This window comes from Trichechus manatus, unplaced genomic scaffold, assembly GCF_000243295.1.
Source record: "Trichechus manatus latirostris isolate Lorelei unplaced genomic scaffold, TriManLat1.0 scaffold00055, whole genome shotgun sequence".
NCBI classification, from domain to species: Eukaryota; Metazoa; Chordata; class Mammalia; order Sirenia; family Trichechidae; genus Trichechus; species Trichechus manatus.
In genome coordinates, this window is record NW_004443991.1 from 736,795 (window position 1) to 760,433 (window position 23,639).

At 38.2% G+C, this 23,639-nt stretch overlaps 1 protein-coding gene across 1 annotated transcript in view; it reads left to right on the forward strand.

The window, feature by feature from the left end:
• The window catches only part of CMSS1 (cms1 ribosomal small subunit homolog), a 470,991-nt gene that overhangs the window by 264,183 nt on the left and 183,169 nt on the right, over positions 1–23,639 (forward strand). The window lies entirely within an intron of this gene.

Consider the following 23,639-nt stretch of genomic DNA (forward strand, 5'->3'; position numbering starts at 1 on the left):
AACCAATGTCATAAAACAGCATGTGTGTTACTGTTACATGAGAAACTATCTGTTCTGTAAGCCTTCACCTGAAGTACAATAAAATATTAAAAAAAAAAAAGAAAAAAAAAATAATATGTGTACTGACTGTTTAGTGAGAAACTATTTGTTCTGTAAACCTTCACCTAACATACAATTTAAAAAAAAAAAGAAATCAAATGACATACTGTATTGGACAAATCTGCTGCAGAAGACCTCTTTAAGGTATTAAAAAGCAAAGATGTCATTTTGAGGACTAAGGTGCACCTGACCCAAGCCATAATATTTTCAGTCACCTCATATGTATATGAAAGCTGGACAATGAATAAGGAAGACTGAAGAAGAATTGATGCCTTTGAATTATGGTGTTGGCGAAGAATATTGAATACACTTTGGACTGCCAGAAGAACAAACAAGTCTGTCTCGGAAAAAGTACAGTCAGAATGCTCCTTAGAAGCAAGGATGGCAAGACTTTGTCTCACATACTTTGGACATGTTTTCAGGAGGACAGTCCCTGGAGAAGGACATCATGCTTGGTAAGGTAGAGGGTCAGCGAAAAATAGGAAGACCCTCAAGGAGATGGATTGACACAGTGGCTGCAACAGTTGGCTCAAACATAGCTACAATTATGAGAATGGCGCAGGACTGGGCGGTGTTTCTTTCCGTTGTACACAGGGTCACTATTAGTCGGAACCAACCTGATGGCACCTAACAACAACAACCCAGTTTAGAAAATAATCTCTAGATCCTTGTCTATAAGCACATTTCTGAGAGTCAGTTATTATATCCTAAAGAGTAGACTCTTCTAAGCTATCGCACTAGCTGTAATAGACTCAACTCATTACTATGAACTATTCAAGAAATACATGTCTCCTGGTGATATTTTTCAAGCAAGTCAGTCAGTTGTTATTATTTCAGCACCTAGACTCACTGATGACTTTAAAAATTTAGCTCTGCTTCCTCTCTTGTCTTTCTTGGGAATAATTTTTCCTACATTGAAAAATTAGTTTGGTGTTTAATTTTTTTTAATTTTCAGTGATTTGAGAGAAAAATGAGTCTAAAAATAGGGTGTTTTTTAAAAAATGGACTTATTTGGCATAAAAAATTATCATTTATTTTCACATTTATAACTAAAATATTAAAGTTAATTTTAATATATTTTAAAAATAGCTAAAAGTATTTATATTTACAGAAAATAAGCTTTGTTTTAGCTATATAATGGTCTTTGATTTTTTGTTAATGATTGTTTAATAAAGTAAGGTTCCCCAGCCTTTTCGCCCATACCCACTTTCGCTTAATAAATAAAATAGTAAATAGTCATCATTCATTTTACTCTTATGTTTGTAATCTCTGCCAAAAAAAAAAAAAATCAAACCCATTGCCATCGAGTCAATTCCGACGCATAGCTACCTTATAGGACAGAGTAGAACCGCCCCATAGAGTTTCCAAGGGGTGCCTGGTGGATGGAACTGCTGACCTTTTGGTTAGCAACCATAACACGTAAGCACTACGCCAGCAGGGTTTCCAGGTTACTGTCATATTAAAATGTGTAGTGTTTTTGCTTCTAAAAATAGAATCTATATGTACTTAGACTAAACCAAATGTGTATTAATAGTAGTATAAAATATAAAGGTTTTCCTTGAGCTCAAAGTTTATTGCAGTTTATATGTTCTAATAGTAATAAAAAATCAAATATTGAGCAGTTTACTAATATTTTATAGAAGGTAGAAGAAGATTTCTAGTTCAGTGCGTGAAAACAGTAAACCATTTCTCATATTAAAAAAAGAAAAACTTCAGAATTCTGCAAGACAAACTGAGTCACTGAGATGGATATTGTAACTTGGCCTTTCACTAGGCTCTCTAGTCACAAAAGGGTCAGATTCTGAGTCATGATAACATTGAAGATATCAACAGGCAAAGCAAAATTAAGTTATAGATAACCTGGAAAGCTTCAGTAAAGACCAAGTATTAGGGTGTTTAGAAAGCCTTGGAACATGCAGAGATACCCCAGGTGACATAAGTGAGAAGTGTAAGAAGAAGAATTTCACAGCTTTTTGTAGCTTTCTCACAATTGGTTTTCTTTTCAGTAACATAGAATGGTAATTATAGAAATTCTGAACTGGAAAGGACCATAGAGACCCTATTTTGTAATGAGGAAACTGAAGTCAAGAGAAGGGTTAAGACTTACCTAACGTCACACACTAGATTTAGTGGTAGAACTGAGATTGAAATTTGGAATTCCAACTTTGTAGCCCATTGTTCTTTTTGATACTCTTGGGCATTTTGACTGTAGAGTCACTGGAGTTGTACCAAAATGGAATGTACCAAAATGGCTTGGGTGAGGAAGGGAGCTCACTGTTCTGGGAGTGAGTGATGGAGCAGAAGGTGGACAATGGCTACCTGATATGCATGGTTGATTTTCCGTGGTGATAACTTGGACTAAAAGTTCTCTAAAATCTTTTCTAAGATAATTTTAATCAGTTAAATTTTCTTTATATTTATGATAGGGTGATTATTTGTCTTTCCGACTTACAAAATTATTGTTCATTCACATCCATGCATGTCTCATTCACTCTAGTCTTTTCTCAGAAGCTGTTTTCCCCTTGGAGCACCTGTTCCAAAGTCATGTACTAATACAATGTGACCAAAAATCAGGCCAAGACTTCAAGCTCTTTTTACCACTTGGAATGATAAATAATCATTGTACCCATAACTAATTTAACTTTCTCCATTAGACCAGCAAGGACTTGATGTGGTAAAAGTTTTGGTCAATTCATAGCCCAATGAGGGAAAAACAATTTTTTAAAGTAGACCATGGTAATGTTTCTTTACTGTGCAGCTACACAACCTATTGATGGGCTTAGGAATGAGAATAGTGTCTATATGGATATAAACATCTCTGTATACTGCTCTATTCTAAACAGAAAATGGTTGCTGCCAATCCCGTCTCCACCCTTTTGTCGAGCTTTTAGATCTTATTTTTTTCTGCTATAATATAGAAGGGAATTTTTCCAGACATTAACATTTTTAGACTATGTACTTAACAGTCATATTTATAACAGAGAATTTCCAGAGAACAAGTGATTCAGCCTCATATGTATTCTCCAGTGGAGATCGGGGTAGATTATTCATTTTGTAGGTAGGTAAGTCACGTTGGAGTTCCATGTCTATAGATTTAAAACAGTAGATTTCAAACTTGCATCCCACAGGGCTGTGGTAAAGTTTCCAAAACCCCTACTCCCTTTCCCTTCCCTTGGATTGATTTGGAAGGTGAGGTGATGGAGGAGATGGTGGCAGGTTTTCACATGTTATCATGGTGATCCAGTAAGACAGTGAAGGGCTTTTCAAACATAAAGGGAATCTGAGAGCCCAGCAAGGGAGAAAGTCATTTTACAGGACTAGAGAAGTTGAGTATGTAGTTGTCCAGAGTCACTGGACTACTCAACATAAAAACAAGAATCCAGACCCACGTCCCCCAGCTCCTGTGTTACTTCTTTTCCTATTATCCCATTCCACCCCAAGGAAGAGTCAAGCTAGGCTCTATTTCTTTTCCAAGGCTGAGTGCCAAGACAGGAGAACAAACTCCAGGAAGGCAGACAGTGTATCTTGCGTGTATTTACCTCAGTCTCTCACAAGAGAAAGATCCCCTAGGGCAGTGTTGGCTTTTTTTTTTTTTTTTTCCTGTAAAGGGCCAGATAGTAAATATTTTAGGCTTTGCCAGCCACATGGTCTCTGTAGCAACTGCTCAATTATCATTGTGCAAAAGCAGCTATAGACAATACATAAATGAATAAGCATGGCTGTATTCTAATAAAGCTTTATTTATGCACACTGAAATTTAGGTTTCATGTATTTTTCACGTCATGAAAAATTATTCAAATTTTGATTTTTTCAACCATTTACAAATGTAAAAATCATTCTTACCTCGCAGGCTATATAAAAGCAAGCTGCCAGCCAGATTTGGCCCACGGGCCATAGTTTGCTAATGCCGTATGGGAATAACTAGTGAAATATGAGAGAAACTGTAGGTGTTAAAACATGGAGAAACAAAGTATAATACCTGAAGGACAGATAGTTTCAATGTGGTAGGGAAAATTACTGATGGATATACAGAGAGAGTGGTTGGATGTCTCGACCCTTGGTTCTATTTTAGGTAATATTGGTTGGTACCCTCTCAAATTCCAGATTGGTTATTTTGATTTACTCTCTTAAGATTTCCAAAAGGCAGGTTTTAGCTGGCCTTAGGGAAGAAAAGCAGAAATAATGAGAGAACATATGACTTCAAATTTGCCATAAGGTATACAGAGCCAACAGAACACTTTATTAGGAATGACAGCTGGTGGTTTGTGTTATCAGTGAATCATATGAAGGCTGTCTGAGGCAGGCAGGAAGCAGCTAGCAGTATTCCTCTTTAGGCAAAGCTATTTCATGGCAGTGTAAAGCTCTCACAGAAAATGTCTTCTGCCATCCTGAAAGAACCCGTAAAAAGTCTCTATTTTACTGATATAAAGGCTATATTGATGATGATAATAATAACAATAAACTCTAAACTCAGAACCATAAAAGAACATGTTTTTTAAATAGTGTAAATGGCTTACAGACAGTTGAATACAACCCTTGTTGCTTTTTAAGTCAACTCACCTGTAACAATTTCATAAATGGTGGTGTGGTTGTTTATAACAAAGGAGCATTAATAATTATGACACTGATGATAATAATACTGCCATCAGCTAACATATACTACCTCATTTATTTCCCTCAACAACCCTGAAAGGTAGGCATTACTCTCTTGTTGAATAAGAAACTGGGACCCAATCACACAAACAGAATGTAGCAGGGCCAAGATTCAAATCCATGTCTGTCTGACATGAAAGTGTATGCTTTTTCCACTACCCTTACCATTGACAAGAAATGATGGCCCCAAACCAGAATTTGGAAAAACTATTCTCAACTATATTGCTGGATAACATTACTTTATAGATGTTAGTTTTACTTTATGTGGTTATTGTACAGTAGAAGAATGATTTCAGCCCCTTAAAACTTAGAAAAAACAAACCAGTTGAGCCGTTTAAAATTTGTGGTTTGTGTGTCCACTCACTTCTTGCAGCTTCTAGGCAGCCTGCAGCCTTGAACTATTCACTGTCTGAACTTGCCCTCAAAGAATTCTCCCTGCCGCCCTACCTCTGTCAAGTGACAGCCAATGAAAAACCCACAAGCTCAGCAGCTGCAGCCCTGGAAAGTTTCCATTGAAACCCTCATTCCCACATCCCCTTTGAAAATCCCAGTTCCTGGAGCTTGCTGTTATCTTCTTGAAGGTCATGACTAATATTTGTAACACTGTAAAACTTCCATAGCTAACACTGTCTGCAAGATTTTTAACTTGGGCTCTGTGTTAACTTGCCTTCACCAAGGCATTTACTGCCCCTCCGCTGCTTTACCCTAAATTCTTACCCAAATTTACCTAAATTTACTGCTCTTACCTAAAATTTGGATGGGAGAATTTAAACTGGAAAGTTTAATGAATTTCAGAAAGTGCCTCTTTGACAGATCAGTTGTTGTTAGGTGTAGATGAGTCGCTTCCAGCTCATAGCGACCCTACGCACAACAGAACAAAACACTGCCCGATCCTGCGCCATTGTCACAACAGTGTTCCACTGCTATTCATAAGGTTTTCACTGGCTGATATTTTCAGCAGTAGACAGCCAAGTCCTTCTTCCTAGTCTGTCTTATTCTGGAAGCTCCACTGAAACCTGTCCATCATGGGTGACCCCCTGCTGGTATTTGAAATACTGGTGGCATATCTTCCAGCATCACAGCAACATCAGAATTGACTAAAACACCCTGGTATATTGAGAATGGAAACCCTGGTGGAGTAGTGGTTAAGAGCTACAGCTACTAACCAAAGGTCGGCAGTTCAAATCCACCAGGCACTCCTTGGAAACACTATGGGCCAGTTCTACCCTGTCCTGTAGGGTCGCTATGAGTCGGGAGTCGACTCGACGGCAATGGGTTCGGTTTAGTTTTTCTGGTTTATATTGAGAATATAAGGTGACTCACCCTGTTCCTGCCCCTCTAAATTTGATTCTTTCTATGAATTGTTTTTGGGATTCGGAGCTCAGGTACAGAGTATACAGATCTCAGAGGAAACAATTTCACTTTTCCTATGTCGCTATGGCTATGCAGTGCAAAAAAAAAAAAAAAAGTGGCTGTTTTATGTATAACTGAGTGATACCCAAATTCAGTTTTGAACCGGTCTTTTCATATGTGAATCATGTTATTTAATCCAGATTTCTTTGAAACCACAGCCAGACACACAGTATGTATATTTGATTGAAGAAACATGGTTGCTATTATTCACCCTGCCATGCTTTATTTTACTTACATTAATGATCCATTAATACACTTAAGAAAAAAGTCAATTTGCATTATCATCTATTGAAGTTGGCAAGACTGGCTGCTAGTGATTATGGGCATACGACCCCATCAAGAGATAATTTCCTGACGTATATGAATCAGTCTTGGTTTTTTTGACCATCCCTCAAGTTTATCCAAGAACTCAAGGGGGAAAAAATCAGCTGCAGCCAGGAAGCAAATACGTGCTAATGCACCACTGATTGTCTGGAGGAGAGATAGACTCGTGGCAGCAGTAAGGAATTACTTGGCCTGTATTTATTTATAGTGAGGGGGCTGCAGAATGTTAGCATTCTGATTGTGCCCAGTCATAATGGAAAGAATTCACTAGTATTTTCACACTACTTTTAGTAAAAAATGCACCTTTTGACTCAACATTGATTGAAAGGTAGTCATTTAGCTCCATTAACCCCAAAAGGTCCTTTCTGTTGACTAAATAATAAAGGAAATGCTTTTGGGTATCAAATCCCATCTGAACTGACTGCTGTTTGTCACTTAAGCATATTTCCTTATCAGTTAAAACCTGAGTAGACACATCTTTTTAAGAATTTGACAGAAAATATCTACAATTCAGGTAAGACAATGAGCTCAGATTTATTGTAGGGAAACCCTCATCATCTCAAACAGACTTCCTAGAAATGATGTTGATAAAGAATATCAGTGTCCATTTTCCTAACGGGAGGAGGGGGCATGCATTATAATCCAAGACTTTCTGTTAAGTAGGCAGCCTCAGGAAAACATCCACCCTGTCAGTAAGCATTATATACACATAAACATCTGCTTGAGGCGTTTTGTCCCTAGACTAGGGTGTCTCAATGACTTAACATTTTTCTCCTTTCCTGTTTTGATAGTTTAACTGTCAGTTATTTCAGTATCAGAAAAAGCTTGAGGTGTCCAGAAAACGCCATTTTCATTATATCTTCAGCAAAATGCTGCAGGTTTTTTCCTCCAAATAGTTTCTAAGGCCTACTTGTCTTATTTTATATTAATTTTTTCATGGTTGATCTGATAGCAAATGTACATTCAAAATGATTATCCAAATTATTTGTGTTTCAAGTTTACACCTCCTAGGATGATTAGGAGCCCTGGTGGTGCAGTGGTTTAAAGCACTCAGCTGCTAACTCAAAAAAAGCTTGGTGGTTTGAACCCATCAGGTGTTTCATGGAAGAAAGATGTGGCAGTCTGCTTCCGTAAAGATTTACAGCCTTGGAAACCCTATGGGGCAGTTCTACTCTGTCCTGTAGGGTTGCTGTGAGTCGGAATCAACTCGATGGCAGTGGGTTTTTTGGTTTAGGGTGATAGACTAGTGGTCTGATGGTGAAAACTATGAACATTTTCAAATCTCTTAAACCAAATGTATTAAAAAAATTAAACTCATAAATGAATGGCCATTCTATAGTCAGTTTCTGTTTCCTGAAGTTATTTTAATTGAAGAGGCATTCACATGAACCTTGTACTGCCCTCTGGTTCCTGATAAGCTGAACACCTTGGTTTTTTTCACCCCACCAAACTGATACAGAAATTGAGCCATAAAGAAGGCAGGAACTTTTGTCATTCAGGTTAAGAGAGTATTTGCTGATTGCCTTTAAAATATTTTTTACTTTTATGGAAAATTTCAAATATAGAGAAAAGTAGAAAAAATGAACTCCCAGTGCCCATCACCAGCTATAGCAACCGTCAACTCATGGCCGCTTTTGTTACATTTACCCTTCTTTCCCCCACACTGGATTCTGTGGAAATAAATCCAGATGGCATATGATTTCTACTGATTTTCTATTATGTGATTTGAACTTTTCTGGGCTTTGGGGATAAAATGATAAATGAGATATTGTCCTTGTTCTTAGAAATCTCACCAAATCCATCTGGGGTAATAAATGTTTAGTAGTCATTGTAATTATAGTCCATTGTAACATAGAACCAAAGATTGAATTATATCCTCTGGACCACCTCTGCACATACAAAAACCTAATATAAAGGAATCATTTTTATAGGCTGACTCCCTGAAGCCAATTTTATGAAGACATTTTGAAGCATGAAAAATTTCCTAGTTCCATCTGCTCAAACGGCCTAGAAGCAGTGAGCTCACTTAGTACCTAGATCTTGGCTTCTACATCTCTCATTACCCATTAAAAGGAACCAGGGCTCATTCTGATCATTGGAGAAATAGCTGATTCCAGGGCCAGGGCAGAGGAAAAATGAGATAAGCCTGGGACATCTTTTCATGCCCAGATGTTAGAAAGTGCTCAAAAAAAAGCAAATACAAAAAAAATGATGAGGACATGTCAGAAGGACATAGGAGCCAACTTGAATGGACTCCAACTTGCCCAATGTGGGATAACTTGAGTAACAAAATAATTACAGTGATGGAATATAATTTATTGAATAAAATAAGAATCCATGCATCCATAGTAATAATAAATAGACACAATATGCATAAGAAGGAAAAGCTCTTTTTTACAGTAGAATGCCAACTAATAAATGTAGAAAGAGTGATACTTTAGAAAATCACCGTTTGTGACTCTCATAGTTATACCATATTGATTCAGGCAAGAAGTGTCAATGGATGTTAAAAGTAGTGGGTGAAAGTTTAGTGAGGAATAGGATATTTGCATATATCAAAGAATCTCCCTACAAATTACTCATTAATTACCATGGAAGATAGTAACTTTATAATGGAGAAGCCAGGTAGTGACAGTTTAACCAAGTGATCAAAGTTACCATCACCAATATAGAAATTGACATCATGTGCCTCTTGATGTTATGCACTGATAAAGACACATCAATTCTGTGATATTCCTGCCAAAAAAGCATAGTCAATCTAAGCACATGGAAACCTCAGACAAACCCAAACTAAAAAATACTCTTCAAAAAAGTCAGCATCCTGAAACACAAAGAAAAACTGAAGAAGCATTTCAGATTAAAGGAAAACTGGACATGAAAACTAAATGTGTTTATGATCCTGGATTGGATCCTGAGTTGGGGAAAAGAAATTGATATAAAGGACGTTATTGGGACAAGTGGTAAAATTTGAATAAGATCTGTGGATTAAATTATAACATCATGTCTATGTGTTAAGTTTCCTGATTTTAACCATTGTACTAACTTTAAAAAAAACCAAACACATTGCTGTCGAGTTGATTCCGACTGACCGACTCATAGCAACCATGTAGGACAGAGTAGAACTGCCCCATAGGATTTCCAAGGCTGTAAATCTTTATAGAAACAGACTGCCACATCTTTATCCCGTGGAGCCGCTAGTGGGTTCAAACCACTGATTTTTTGGTTCACAACTGACTGCGTTAACTACTGCACCACCAGGGCTTCTCTGTACTGTCATTAGGTAAGTGATTATCTTTGTTCTTAGGCTATACACATTGACATATTTAAGGTTGCAGGCATGATATCTGCAACTTACTGAGATGGTTTAGAGAAATAATAATGTGTATATATGAAGAGAGACAGAATAATAGAGCAAAGGTGGCAAAATTTTAACACTTCGTCAATCTGAGTGAAGCGTATAAGGAAGCTCTTTGTTCTATTCCTGTAACTTTTCTGTAAGTTTTAAGTTATTTCAAAATTTAAAAATTTGAAAGATTAAAACACAAGCAAAAACATGCGCGGGTGCACACGCCAACACACACATACACCGTTATCTTCACTGTAAATAAAGCCAATTCAAAAGTTGCAAATCTGAAGGTCATTGCCAAAGAGAAACTGAGGAATGTAAAATTTTTTCTCCCAGCAAAGTCACTACAGAAATCCTTTACAAAGCAATCTTCACATTCAAAATATAAAATTTTAAGAATTTAGTAAACACAGAAACACAGTTTCCCAAATGCCCATCTGTTAAGTGAGGCATGCCTGCGTTTGCTTTAGCTTTGTCCTGATAACAGTTATCATGTCCTCTTGGCTTGCTTTGTAAAGTTCCTTGCACAGAGCTGTGTGTAATTGTGTAGTTAAATGTTTTTGAAGAAAATGACAGGGATGATAACTTATCCAAAATACAGATTTAAACCTTGGCAGAACTGAAGCTCCAGTTGAGATTTCTATCTTCCTGTTACCTGAGTAGCTGTTCAGGCCGCTTGAAACCACGTGTTGGGAGATCTGGTTTTCTACGAACTGGTTCTGTAACATCACAAGTTTTCCCTTTTGTTTCTTTTCCTCATGTGAAAATATAGTTTTTACAGGAGTAATAAGAATGCTTATGAACTAATTAGTTTATTATTTTGAGCCTATCCAAAAAATATTGCTCTACTGATCAGAAAGAGGAGCAAGATATGCAATTATCCAAAAGCTGATTAGCCAAGTCCCCGTTTCCTCTTTCTGCTTTTTTCACCATTTTGCTGCTCAACTATTAGATTTAAGTTTAAAATTAATGGATATTGTAATAGCAAAAGATTAAAAATAGCCTAAATGAGTTTCGGTAGGGGCTGATTAAGTAAATATGGTATATCCATATGATGGAATACTATGCTTCCATAAACAAAGATTAGGAAGCTTTTTATGTATTGATATGGAAAGATCTCTAAGGTGTATTGTTAAGTTGAAAAAGCACAATCTAGAACACTCTATATTGTATGCTACCATTTGTAGAGAATAAAAGGTAAGAAAGAATAAATATACATATTTGCTTGCATATGTGTAACATACCTCTGAAAACATACATACACAAAACTGCAGCCTAAAGGCATGAGCATTTGGTGTTGAGAGACAGGTTCATTAATTTCAGCATTTTTTTAACTGGTAAAAAGTATAAATATAGATATTGATAGATATTGGAAAAACGCCTTAATTTAATGCTTATGGAAGGGAGTAGAAAATTATACTTTTCACCATTGTTTTATTGCTATAGGAATTACTATCCCGATGATAGTGCATCAAAGAGACACCCCCAGACCTTTCACTGTAATGATGAACACCATTATGCATTTTATCTGATTCAGCCAGTCTGGTTCACTTATTGACTTGACCTCAAAAAAAAAAAAAAATGATCAACATTTTTTCTTAAACGTTCTTGGTCACAGAGTCATAGCCTAAGAATGAATACAAGGCTCACCTGCTACAGGAATTATTTTTTTCAGTTGCCATTGCATCAACCCTGACTCATGGCAACTCCATGTGTTTCAGAGTAGAACTGTGCTGCAGAGAGTTTTCAGTGGCTGGCTTTTCAGAAGTCAGGCCTTTCTTCAGAGGCACCTCTGGGTAGACTCAAACCTCCAGCCTTTCAATTAGCAGGTGAGCGCATTAACTGTTTGTACCACCTAGGGACTCTGACAGGAATATTAGAGAGCTAAAAAGTATCCGGAGTCCATAGGTGGTGCAAATGGTTAAGGTGCTCAGCTGCTAACCAAAAGGTTGCCGGTGCCTCAGATAAAGGCCTGGCGATCTACTTCCAAAATTTCAGCAATTAAAAACCCTATGGAGCACAGTTCTACTCTGACATACATGGGGTCACCATGAGTGGATGTCAACTCAACAGCAACTGGTTTTTTAACTGGTTAAAAAGTATAAAGCGGATTTGAGTAGAGTTCTACCAAAATACCAAACCAAAAAAACCAAACCTGTTGATATCGAGTTGATTCCAACTCATAGCGACCCTACAGGACAAAGCAGAACTGCCCCATAGGGTTTCCAGGCAACGGCTGGTGGATTTGAACTGCTGACCTCTCGGTTAGCAGCTGAGCTGTTAACCACTGCGCAACGAGACCTCCATATTTAGTTTAATGCTCCAGGCGGAGTAGGAGGATAAAATTTATTTCAAATTAGATAGTGTAAAATTCAGTCTTATGATATGTGGAATACCAGGAATATCTCAGGAAAGCCAAAACCCAAATAGGAACTAGGAAATTTTTAGGAATCCAGTAGAGTCTAGAAGAACATCTTCACTGGCCTTGATATTTTACTATATCACCAAATCACTTTTCAACCAAGGCCTCAGTACTTCCCTTAAACAGGATATTAAATGGCATATGGTAATCTCCCCCGACAGTTCTTCTCTAGTTAACAACTCAGTCCACCTGTATTTTAAATGTGGATAAATGGAACCTCTCCAAGGTCTCTGAATATTCCTTTTTCTTTCCACACCTGCCAAGATGAGTGAGAAGTAAGAACCTAAGAAAGTCTCTGGAACAGGTAACCATCTGTTAATCACTTATAACATAAAATTAAAGAGAATTTTTTCTCTCGTGGATTATTTGCATATTCCACGGCTCTCAAATTTAACTCCGTCTCCCTTTTTAAAAATCACTAAGTAAAAATTACTCAACCAGCTATAAAGAGAATTATATAGAGAGAATGACATGTATAGTTCCAGTTTATAACACTGCATTTTAATATGGAAAAGTACACAGATGTGACAGTGGTTTGGGGAACAGCTTAGGTACCATCAAGAAACATCTGCACATTTTTCTAGCTGTCTGAGTAATTAGTGATTTCCTCAGACTTCTCTGCATCTGATCTTTCCACCCTGCCCTTTTTTTTTTTTTTTTTGTACTTTAGATGAAGGTTTACAGAGCAAACTAGTTTCTCATTAAACAATTAATACACGGATTGTTTCCTGACATTGTTTGCCAACCCCACGACATGTCAACACTCTCCCCTTTCCTGTCACCTCCTGCCTTCTCATCCTTGCCCCTGGGCTGGTGTGTCCATTTAGTCTCCTTTTGTTTTATGGGCCTGCCTGATCTTTGGCTGAAGGGTGAACCTCAGGAGTGACTTCAGTACTGAGGTTAAAAAGGTGTCCGGGGGCCATACTCTCGGGGTTTGTCTAGTCTCTGCCAGACCGTGTCTGGTCTTTTTTTGTGAGTTAGAATTTTGTTCTACGTTTTTCTCCTGCTCTGTCTGGGACGCTTTATTGTGATCCCTGTCAGAGCAGTCAGTGGTGGTAGCCAGGCACCATCTAGTTGTGCTGGACTCAGTCTGGTGGAGGCTGTGATAGTTGTGGTCCATTAGTCCTTTGGACTAATCTTTTCCTTGTGTCTTTAGTTTTCTTCATTCTCCCTTGCTCCCGATGGGGTGGGACCAGTGGAATATCTTAGATGGCTGCTCACAAGCTTTTAAGACCCCAGACGCACTCACCAAAGTAGAATGTAGAACATTTTCTTTATAAACTATATTATGCCAATTGAGCTAGATGTCACCTGAGACCATGGCCCCCAGCCCTCAGCCCAGTAATTCGGTCTCCACCCTTTCTTTTTTCAGCACATATAGTTGATTATGTATGTGCATTCTGGCAGCCATGGGGACTGTCTGGGTTGACAATACATGTAACTCAATGTTGTTATCATGAAACACCTCATTGGATATCTGTTACAAGCTCAAGAGGATGCCCTATAGCAGGGACTGTGGCTTTTTGAGAGGGTGGTGCTGGGAGCTGTGTGGGACTCTTTTCCCATCACAGCCAAGGCAGTTGATATTTTCTCAGGTTGTAGGATCATTAGCTATATAGAAAGAAACTTTGAGTCAGTTACTGGATAGGTGTCCCGTCAAATCTGGGTTATAGGTTCAAAGAAATGATTTATTTGCCTTAGAGAAGAGCATACCATTTCATTATCTTTAAAAAAAAAAAAAAAAAGATTTCATAAGCATTTCATTCAGTCCACTGAACTATGAATTTTGCTGAAAGACCTGCCTCTCTGCTGCCAAATCCCAAGCTTCACGGTTACCTAAGTTGACTTTGTATGACCTGTTACATTTTCTTTAGACGGTTTGATGTCACAGTACAGTGATTGCCAAGGTTTTATTTCAACTCAGATATAACTAAATACAAGAAATCACTTCCTGACACCTTTCTTCTCCTGCCCTGCCCTAAATCTCCATTTTGGAGCAAGTTATGAGATCCACCAAATGGTCTGTCTGTGTTCCAAGCTCACTGAGAATGGCTTTTTATGGCTGGTTTACACTTTTTAGAAAAGCAGAATTATGATGGAAACACTGTGACATCCTAAGCTATAACAAATGAGCTGTTCTTGAAGATAAATGTAACTTCATGTCTACAAAGTCAAATATTTACTTTCCAGATTATTTAGTATATCTTTGTTCCTTTCCACACTGAGCTTTTTTCTTTCTGGGCATCCCTTCATCTTCAAGCTTCTTTTTGTAGCCCTGTTATATCAGTGTTTTGTGATGTTACAAAAAGCAAAGAGCGTGAGATCAAAATTTCCATTACATACCTCAACAGGAATGCCGGGGAACTCAGCCAAACTAAGGCTACAAAAAAATAAAAATTACAGGAAAGATGATTCATTAATCAACAATTGCCTTACCCAAAAAATAGAATTAGTAGTATGGTTTTGGCAGAGGCTATGAGGGCAGACAGCCTGGCCTGCCAGGGTGAGATGGGTATTTTATGCCTGTGTGGCATAGCTTTAAACCCACTGGGGATCTTTTAAACTGTACAGTTCAGAGAAGAGAATGAATGACTCATTTTGTGCCTTGATTTCTCTCAACTTTTTCGTCTTTCAAAAAGAAATTATCTCATATGCTGACCCCAGCTACAGTTTGATTTAAAAAATAATAATAATAATATCTGAAAGATTCAATAGAAAGACAGCCTACAGCTCAGGAATGGCGAGAACCGGAGCCATGACTTGCTCTCCTTTCCCTATCCCTAGTCTTTGCACTTCCTCTTCACGTGATGTCAGTCTCCTACTTCCCTTTCTGTTGCCATGAATTGAGTATCTTGGTCCCTCCCTAGAACCTTGTCAAATCAATAGACATGGTAGAATTTTGTCTTTAAATATAATTATAAAATGTTAAAGGAGCTGAAAAAGGCAAAAGTTGTGACACTAGAGGAAAAAATTAGTCACTGAAATTAGAAAGAGCCCCCAAGCTCCTAAAATTCCTCTTATAAACAAACTGATCACAGAACATAGCACCATAAATGTCAGACTCAATGTGAAGCTTCATTTTTTGTGTTCTAATGAGAAAACCAGCCAGTAACAAATACAGTTGACTCTGTGACCAGAGTTAGTTTCATTAGCCAGCCTGTAAGCACCACTGTGTAATGAAATGTTCGAAACAGTGACCCAGAGTGCTGCAGGATCCCCGTGCACCACTGAGTCATCAAGGAAAGATGAAGCTAGGGTCCTGTATCATTTTGCTCCTAAGTGTATTTTATTTTAATTCTTTGGAAAGTGGTAATCTATGCATGGTTCAGGCACTATTAACCAGAATACATAATTAATTAGAACAATTCCAACTATGTTGGATGATACTGAATTTACTGAAGATTTTTATTGCCTTTTAAGGAGAATATGAGGGAGAATTGGAGAACACGTTTCTTCTTTTGCCTGGTAGCTAATAACCCAGTTGTTATTACCATTTTATCCACACAAAGGAACAACAACACGGGAAATAAACTTTTTAAAGTGCCTAGTAATTGAGTGTTCCTTGTGAGAAGCTGGGACATTTCAAGAAAATAAATGGATTGAAAGAGAGGAACAGAGCTAAAGTTCTCCAACTTTGACAACTAGGGCAAATGTAACACATCCATGTTCATCATGGAAAAATGTGAAATCCTGTACTTTTATAGAAGAAAACTTGACTGCGTTAACAGAAGCAGGATGATAAGAGCCTAACATAGCCTGTGCTGATCAGACCTCCACACTTCCATCTGGGGGTCATTGACAAACCACCCAACAGAGAATATTTTTGGAATAGTTCTGATGGAAGCAAACTTCCTAGATCTCAAATGGGAAAAAATTACTCCCCGATGCTCAGAAAAGCTTTTTTCAGGAATTTCCAATAGTACATTCTTTACCCCATTCCGCCACGTCTGCCCCCTATGCATACACACACTTAGGAAAGAAGAGAAGATATGTGCAGAAAACCAAGTCCGCTATTGAGTAAACACCAAAACCAAAAACCAACAATTCTAACTCATAACGACCCTATAGCGACACTGTAGAGTACCGATATAAAAATGTTTCATTTTAATGATATATTTAAGTTCTCCTCTCCCTTAAAAAAAAAAAAAAGTGTATGTATGTATATATATATATACATACTTATACATATGTATATATATATACATATACATATGTGTATATATATAGTCTTTTCAAAATCTGCCTTTGCTCTTTTCAGCTGTAATAAAGTTTTATTTCCTTGGTTCTTGAATCTGATTTTGTTCAGGCTTATAGCATCTCAGCAATTTCTAAGATCTCCTTTCTCTTATTCATATTCTTATTTCTCTTTTATGACTGCTTATGCAGGGCAGTAGATATTTCTAACGTCACATATGCCATGAGAAATAGGTTCCTCTCCCCCACCACCCCTAAGCCCCCAGACCCAATTCCTTTCAACATCCAGCTATCTGTTTATCTATTTATGTACCTACCTATCTGTCTATCTTTCTGTCTATCTAACTATCCATCCATCTATCTGAGTCAGTAAGAATTTGGGTCTTTAGAAATTTACATCCCTGGTCCTGTTTTTGATATGTTGAATTTATAAAGAACTCTTTTCTGTTTTACAATATTTTAAAAGAGAATGTACTTTAGAACAAGACAGATTTGGGTTCAAATCCTGTGACCTTGAGCAAGTTGCTTGCCTCATTTATTCATTTAACAAATATTGACTGAGCATCTTCTTTGTGCCACGCATTATGCTAGACATGATGGATACAGTAGTTTGCAAGAAAGATGTGGTCTTTGCCCTCATGGAATTCATACCTCAACTGGGGAAACAACAACAACAAAAAAAAAACAAATATTTTAATTGTAGTAAGTATAAAGAAAAAGACACAGAGGAAGAATCTGAGTCAGAAGAGCAGGGAAGACAATTTTGTGAAATGATATTTAAGCTAAGGCTTGAAGAATAGAATAGGTAGGAGTTAGCTAAACAAAGAGGGAGTGAAGGAGCATCACAGGCCGAAGGACAGTCTGTTCTAAGACTCAGAATCAGGAAGGAACTTGGGATGAAAGAAAAACTGAGAGATGAGCTAGGCTGGAACCCAGGGAATGAGAAGAAAGTGACAAGATACAGAGGTAGTGGAGCCAGATTATGCAGGTCTTGTAGCTACTGGCAAGAATTTTGGTCTTTTCTAATAGCAATGAATAGCCACCGAAAGATTTTATGTAAGGGAGAAACATGGTCAGATTTGCGTTTAAGTCACTCTGGTTGCTATATCTCATCACACAGTGGATTAGAGAAAAGCAAACAAGAAACCAAGAACATGGTGCCATTTTCCAGGTGAGAGATGATGGTGGCAGTCCATGGGGAAATAGATGGGTTCAAGCCAGATATAGGAGGTAGAGTATACAGGACTTGTGGCTCCCTGGATGGTGGAGATTGCAGAAGAGGAGGGTGTCCATGGTGACTCCAGTTTTCCGACATGAGATGCTGTTTATCGAGGTCAGAACTTTTAGAGGTGAGCCTGCTGAGGGATGAGGGTACGGTTAGATCCTAAGTTGAGTTTTGGACATGTTTGATCTGAGATACTCATGATTCATCCAAGTAGAGATACTGCCCAGGCAATTGTAAAAATAGATCCAGAGCTCAGAAAAGAGGCTGGAGATATAAATTGGGTAACAGCTTATAGATGATATTTAAAGCCATGAGCCTGGATCAGATTGCCTATGAAGGGAGCATGAATCCAGAATAGGGCCCAAGATGCCTCTCTAAGCCTTAGTTATGTCCTCTGTAACAAGAAAGTAATGATCTACCCTGGCAAGGAGGTTCAAAGGCATGTGCACATAGCCCAGTGTCCAACGTATAATAGGCACTCAGTAATTGCTATTATCACCATGTCTGGTAAAATATCACAGCGTTATTCTCTGGAATGAGTTGGCACTAGTTGACTGAGAGGAGAGTGGAGAAGGGTGAATCAATGCATGAGGAAATGAACATAAATCTATAAGAATATGTCTGTTAAAACTGAAATTAAAGCATTAGCATTTATGGTGCTAGTCTGTTCAAATTTTTTTTTTTCTTAATTTCTGTTTTCCAAGCAGCCCTCCCCTTGCAAATAAGCTCCTATAATTCTCCCACTGCAAATCAAGGATCTTCCTTTTTCTTAAATGGGACGTTAGGACTTGAATGACTTTCGAAACTTCCACCAGGTTCATCAATTGGGCTGCACTATGTTACAGTTCCTCACCATCCCCTTGTCCCTTGCCTCACCATTGTTGTTGCTACAGTGACTGATTGATTTCTTAAGAAATGTCTGAATGTTCTTTTGGTGACATTATTTTTAGGAAGGCATAGCCTTTACATTTCCAGACAGCAGCTTTGTTGTAAATGTGGGGAGACCACAGAGCTGTAACACATTGCACATGTCAACAAGGCCGTCTGGGCTTCTTGGCGTTACTAATGATTATAATGATTCCATTTGGTGGAGACAGACCCTCCCTGCAGCTGGTGTCCTTTCTGCACAGGGATGAGGTCATTGGGGGGCGGGACTGGGGAGGATGAGAGAAGACAAGGGGAAGAAGCTGTCACATCTGCATTCTTGGTAGAAAAATGGAAACATATTTGCTACACGCTTGCCTTATTTTTATATATATATATACTTTTTTAAGACTACATATATATTTTTTTTTTTTATTTTTTTTAAAGAAAGGGGATGGTGAGGCAAGGGACAAGGGGATGGTGAGGGACTGTAACATAGTGCAGCCCAACAGGCTACAGGACTAGCATTAGTCACAGTAATGGGCTAATCAGAATTTCAGCAGGCACTGATAACCCTAAGAGTCTAATCGCTAGTATGTTTGAAATTGCTCAGGGCAGGCTATTCCAGCAACCTAGATTCCACTAACTAGTTTAGAGTTGTGTAAGAGCCTGATTCCCCTCTTCCCTTTGCCTCAGATGTGTCTAAAAAGGGGAGATTCAGAGTTATCGTTCTTTTTGTAGTTAAAGGTATCGGATCATTCTTCATCAGTGTCGTCACTGAAAACAAGTAAACAGCAGACCTTTTAGTTTACCAGTGGTAGTCCAACTGGTGCACTATAGTTTTATTTCTAGAGCTTGTATACACAGAGGCTGTAAATCTAGATTTCCCTGTATGTCCCTGAGTTTTACGATTGTTGTTATAGTTGGTTGATTTTGAGGTTTTTGGAAGGAAAGAGGAGTCACTTTGGCATTATAAGTAAAGTCTTCAGCTTGAGGACAACCAAACAGTCATAATCAACCATTTGACCATCTCTGTTCTAGATAATAGAAATGGGTCAGCACTGACAGAATTGAGGAAATACTAAAAACACTCTTGATGTTTTTGAACACCTCAAAGATAAGGCTAGGTCTGATTAGCCTTTGCATGGTGAATGCCTCAGCCGAGGCCTCCACATAGTAAGTGCCCAGTGAGTGGCGAGTATGCAGGTGACCCAGTTTCCCCATTATCCATGGTTCAGGACTACTGTAGTTAGCAAGGGTAAATGACCATGAGTAATTATGTGGAGGAAAAATTGTTGTTGTGAGTTGTCGTCAAGTTGATTCCAACTCCTCCTGGATAAAGATACTGAATTATGTAAGTACTGTAAGTATAAGAGTTGAGTCTCAGCAGTATACCTGGCTTGAGTTTTCATGATATAATGTAAAGAGTATTGGACTGGAGGTCTGTGAACCTGACCTTGGGCAAGCCACTGAAATTTCTTAACCTCAGTTTCCCTATCAGTAAAATAGGAACAATAGTACTCCCTCTGCCTATCTCCTAGGGTTATTTTGAGGATTAAATCATATTATGGAAGTGAAACTAATAAGAGATATAGAAAGTGAAGTATTATTATTAACTTCTTTAAGAATACTGTATCTTTAAACATTTTTAGGTAGAAAAAAAAGGTTTTGAATTCCTTGAAGAAGAGGTACTACAAAATTATTTTTATTTGTGTGCTAATGACAACCCTCCTCTTTTTCTGGAAAGCTTTTATAACTTAACTCCAAGTTTTATGTGTTTACAAACATAGAGTGTTAGGTCCTCCTTGAAAAATAACAATATTATTAATAACCTCTGAAACCAGGAAGCATTGTGAAGTTACTGACTGTGTATGATCACGTGGTCACAAATACAAGACTGGTATTTTAAAAAAACCAAACCTGTTGCCGTTGAGTCAATTCCCACTCATAGTAGAACTGCCCTATAGGGTTTCCAAGGAGTGGCTTGTGGATTCCAACTGCTGACCTTTCAATTAGCAGCTGAGCTCTTAACCACTGCACCACCAGGGCTCCAAGACTGGTATTACAACATGTAAATTCTTAACCAGAAATGTGTGCTCCTACAAACAGTGATCCAACTACAATACAGGTGTCTGTCATGAGGACAGTAGAGTTTTGTCCTTGAAAGAGCCTTGAATGTGAGGTCAAGAAACAATGGCTCAGCCACTTTCTAGCTATGGCCTTAATCAAGTCATTTCACCTTTAGTAGCCTCAGCTTCCTCATTCTGTAACTGATAGAACATTCAGTAGTTCTGCAGTAGGGCCTTATTGCTCCTCCCCGGGGGCATTTGAAAAGAGGAAGGGTATTTTTGGTTGTCAAAATGACAGGATGAGGAGAAAATGATAGGTTGGAGGTATGCTGCTGGCATTTAATGGGCAGGGTCAGGTCTGCTAAATTTTCTACAGTTAGCAGTAAAGTCTCATGAAAAGAAGAATTGTCCCACCTACAATGTAAATATACCCTACTAAGAAACATTGGGCAGTAGGTGGGGTGACCAGGACACTTGACAGTGAAAGGAAACGAATAATAAGAGACTGTCGTAGGCAAACTGGGATACATGGACTACCTAACCACAGTCTAAGTCCACTTTTGCTTGCATCATCTTCCTACATCCTTGCCCTGTCCTCCCTACAAATGACAAGAGCCCAAGCTCTGCTGAATAGGCCTCATGAAAGGGGAAAAACAGGTCCCAACCATGTACTGGCAGTGGAGTTAAAGTTAGCTCACTTGTTGTTCCCTTAATTTGGCTATGCTTTAGCCCCGAAGCACCCCTCAGTTCTCCCCTTCCCTGGCCCTCAGAGCCTTGGCCATTGCCAGCACTCAAGTGTGACAGCTGCCTGGAGCATTTGTTGAGGGTGGGTGGGGAGGAGGGGGAAAGGAGAGTAGAACCAGTGCTTCCCTGCAGCTGCAACTAACCATAGCAAGCTGCAGACACCGACGGCTCCCTCTACTTCAGCCAGAGGCCACCCTGAAGCTGTATTTGTGGGTGCAAAGTTATTGTGACACATCCCACCATGGGGTGTGAGGGGAGAAACTGCGCCTGGAAATTAATGTGCCAGACCATTCTTACACCACCTTTTTGGACTGCCATTTGGGGAGGGAAAACAAGAACCAAATCACAGTCCTTTCCACTCTACTGACACCTCAGCTGAAGGAGGCAGTCCAGTCTGGGTGGACTATATGTCTCGCAGCTCCTGTACTGGGCAAACACTGGGGCTGCAGACTTTCCTATCTAGCCTCAGGTTTTTCTCCTAGTTAATTTTACTTTCAGCTTCTTAAGTTGTATTTTAGTCTTGAAAGAAAATGTGTTGTGCAGAATTGTATAAGGCTTGACATAATGGGCTAGACTAATTGCTTAAAGATGGAGTTGGACAATTGTTGAAAAGCACGTTTGTTTGTGTTATGGAATGAAAATGACCACATACACAATAGTCTATTTTCAAACCTAAATGAATTACATCTTAAAGGAAATAAAAGAACATAGCAAAAAAAAATCAGGCATAAATTTGTTATGCACAAAACAAAGTTGATGTCTAAATTAAATTGGAAAGAACTGTAGAAATTTGCCTCTGACACAGATGGACAGTTCTCTTTCTTGTTTTGTTTCTTTTACCTTCTCATCCTACTATTTGAAGTTATGCCGTTGGAAACGTGTGACTTCTCTCCGTTATAGAAAAGTGGCAACTGCAAGTCATGGTAGCAAACAGAACAATCTCTTGTTTTGTTTACTGCTACCTCACCAGAAAATGTATATCCTCTTTTTTGAGAGACAAGCAACCCAGTAAAGACCAGAGGCTAGGCTAGTGCTTTTCTGACTTTCCCATCAAACTCTGGGGTTTTCCAGAATTTACCAAAGGGAGGAGGGCTAATTTGGGGAGAGCTTTTTAAAAATGTCATTCAATGTTGTTGAGAAGGTTATAGGGTACTAGAATGTCACATTTTTAAAGGGGCTTCTCCTTTTTATTTATTATTTATACCTCACTTCCAAAGTAAATGCAGTACAGAAGAATAAAATACATAGTTGAGGGAATTAGAGTGATTGAAACATAAAGCTAGAGATAAGAGTGGGAAATATACATACTATGTGGTCTTTTATCATTTTATCACATAAAATTTAGCTTCTTAGTGGCCCAAGTGAAAAAGGAAGATGCAGTTTTAATCACCCAGATTCACCCTGTGGAATGAAATTTATTAAAGGCATCATAGATCAGTGTTAAGGGACAAATGGTTTTTTATTTGTTCATTCATTTACCAACATTTCCTGTACCTTCTAATGTGTCAGGAACTTGCATTGACAGAGAACTGGGGCCATGTTAGAGAAAGGCGTATCTTTAGTAGATTTGTGTGAAATGCTCAGTCTGAAAATGTAAAATCTCTTAAATTGATTTTAACCATGTCTTAATGTGAAAATGGATGTTTGTCTGATTACAGACAACTTTAAATTAGATCAGAGACATTATCACTATTTTCTTCTTTAGTTGGTCTTTAAGAGGTCTCTGTAAATTCCCCCCAGATCTTGTGAAATGATCACCACTGCCCCTGGAAGATGGCTCTGTGAGACACATTCCTTGGAAAACGGGAAAGGATGAAAGTCTTGGGACTCAGAATCTGGTCCAGAAGCAGCTCTGTAACGCCCATTACCAACCTCATTGTTTTCAAACGTTTTGGCAGGAGGATCGCTTCTTGCAAGCCATTTCATGCCAAACCTTCATGTCGAAAACACATATAAGTGATATTTTATTAGGGTAAATTTATTTTTAAATTATCACATGAGTAATATCTACTTCTTATAAAAAGACAATCATTGAACCAATGAAACTGTCTCCATAAATCAGAAATTTGAAAGGATAACAGTCATTCTCTGTCAGCCCAGCATCTTACTTTTTTCCACATTCTGTTTTGTTGGAGTTTTTGAAAACTCATTTTAATAACTCAATTACTGATGCTATGCAATTACTGATCCAGAAGCTTCAAAAAAGAGTAGTAAACAATTTTATTTTAAAATTGTCTAATAAAAACTAGCTTCTCATATTGCTAAAAACTAAAATTTTATTATATA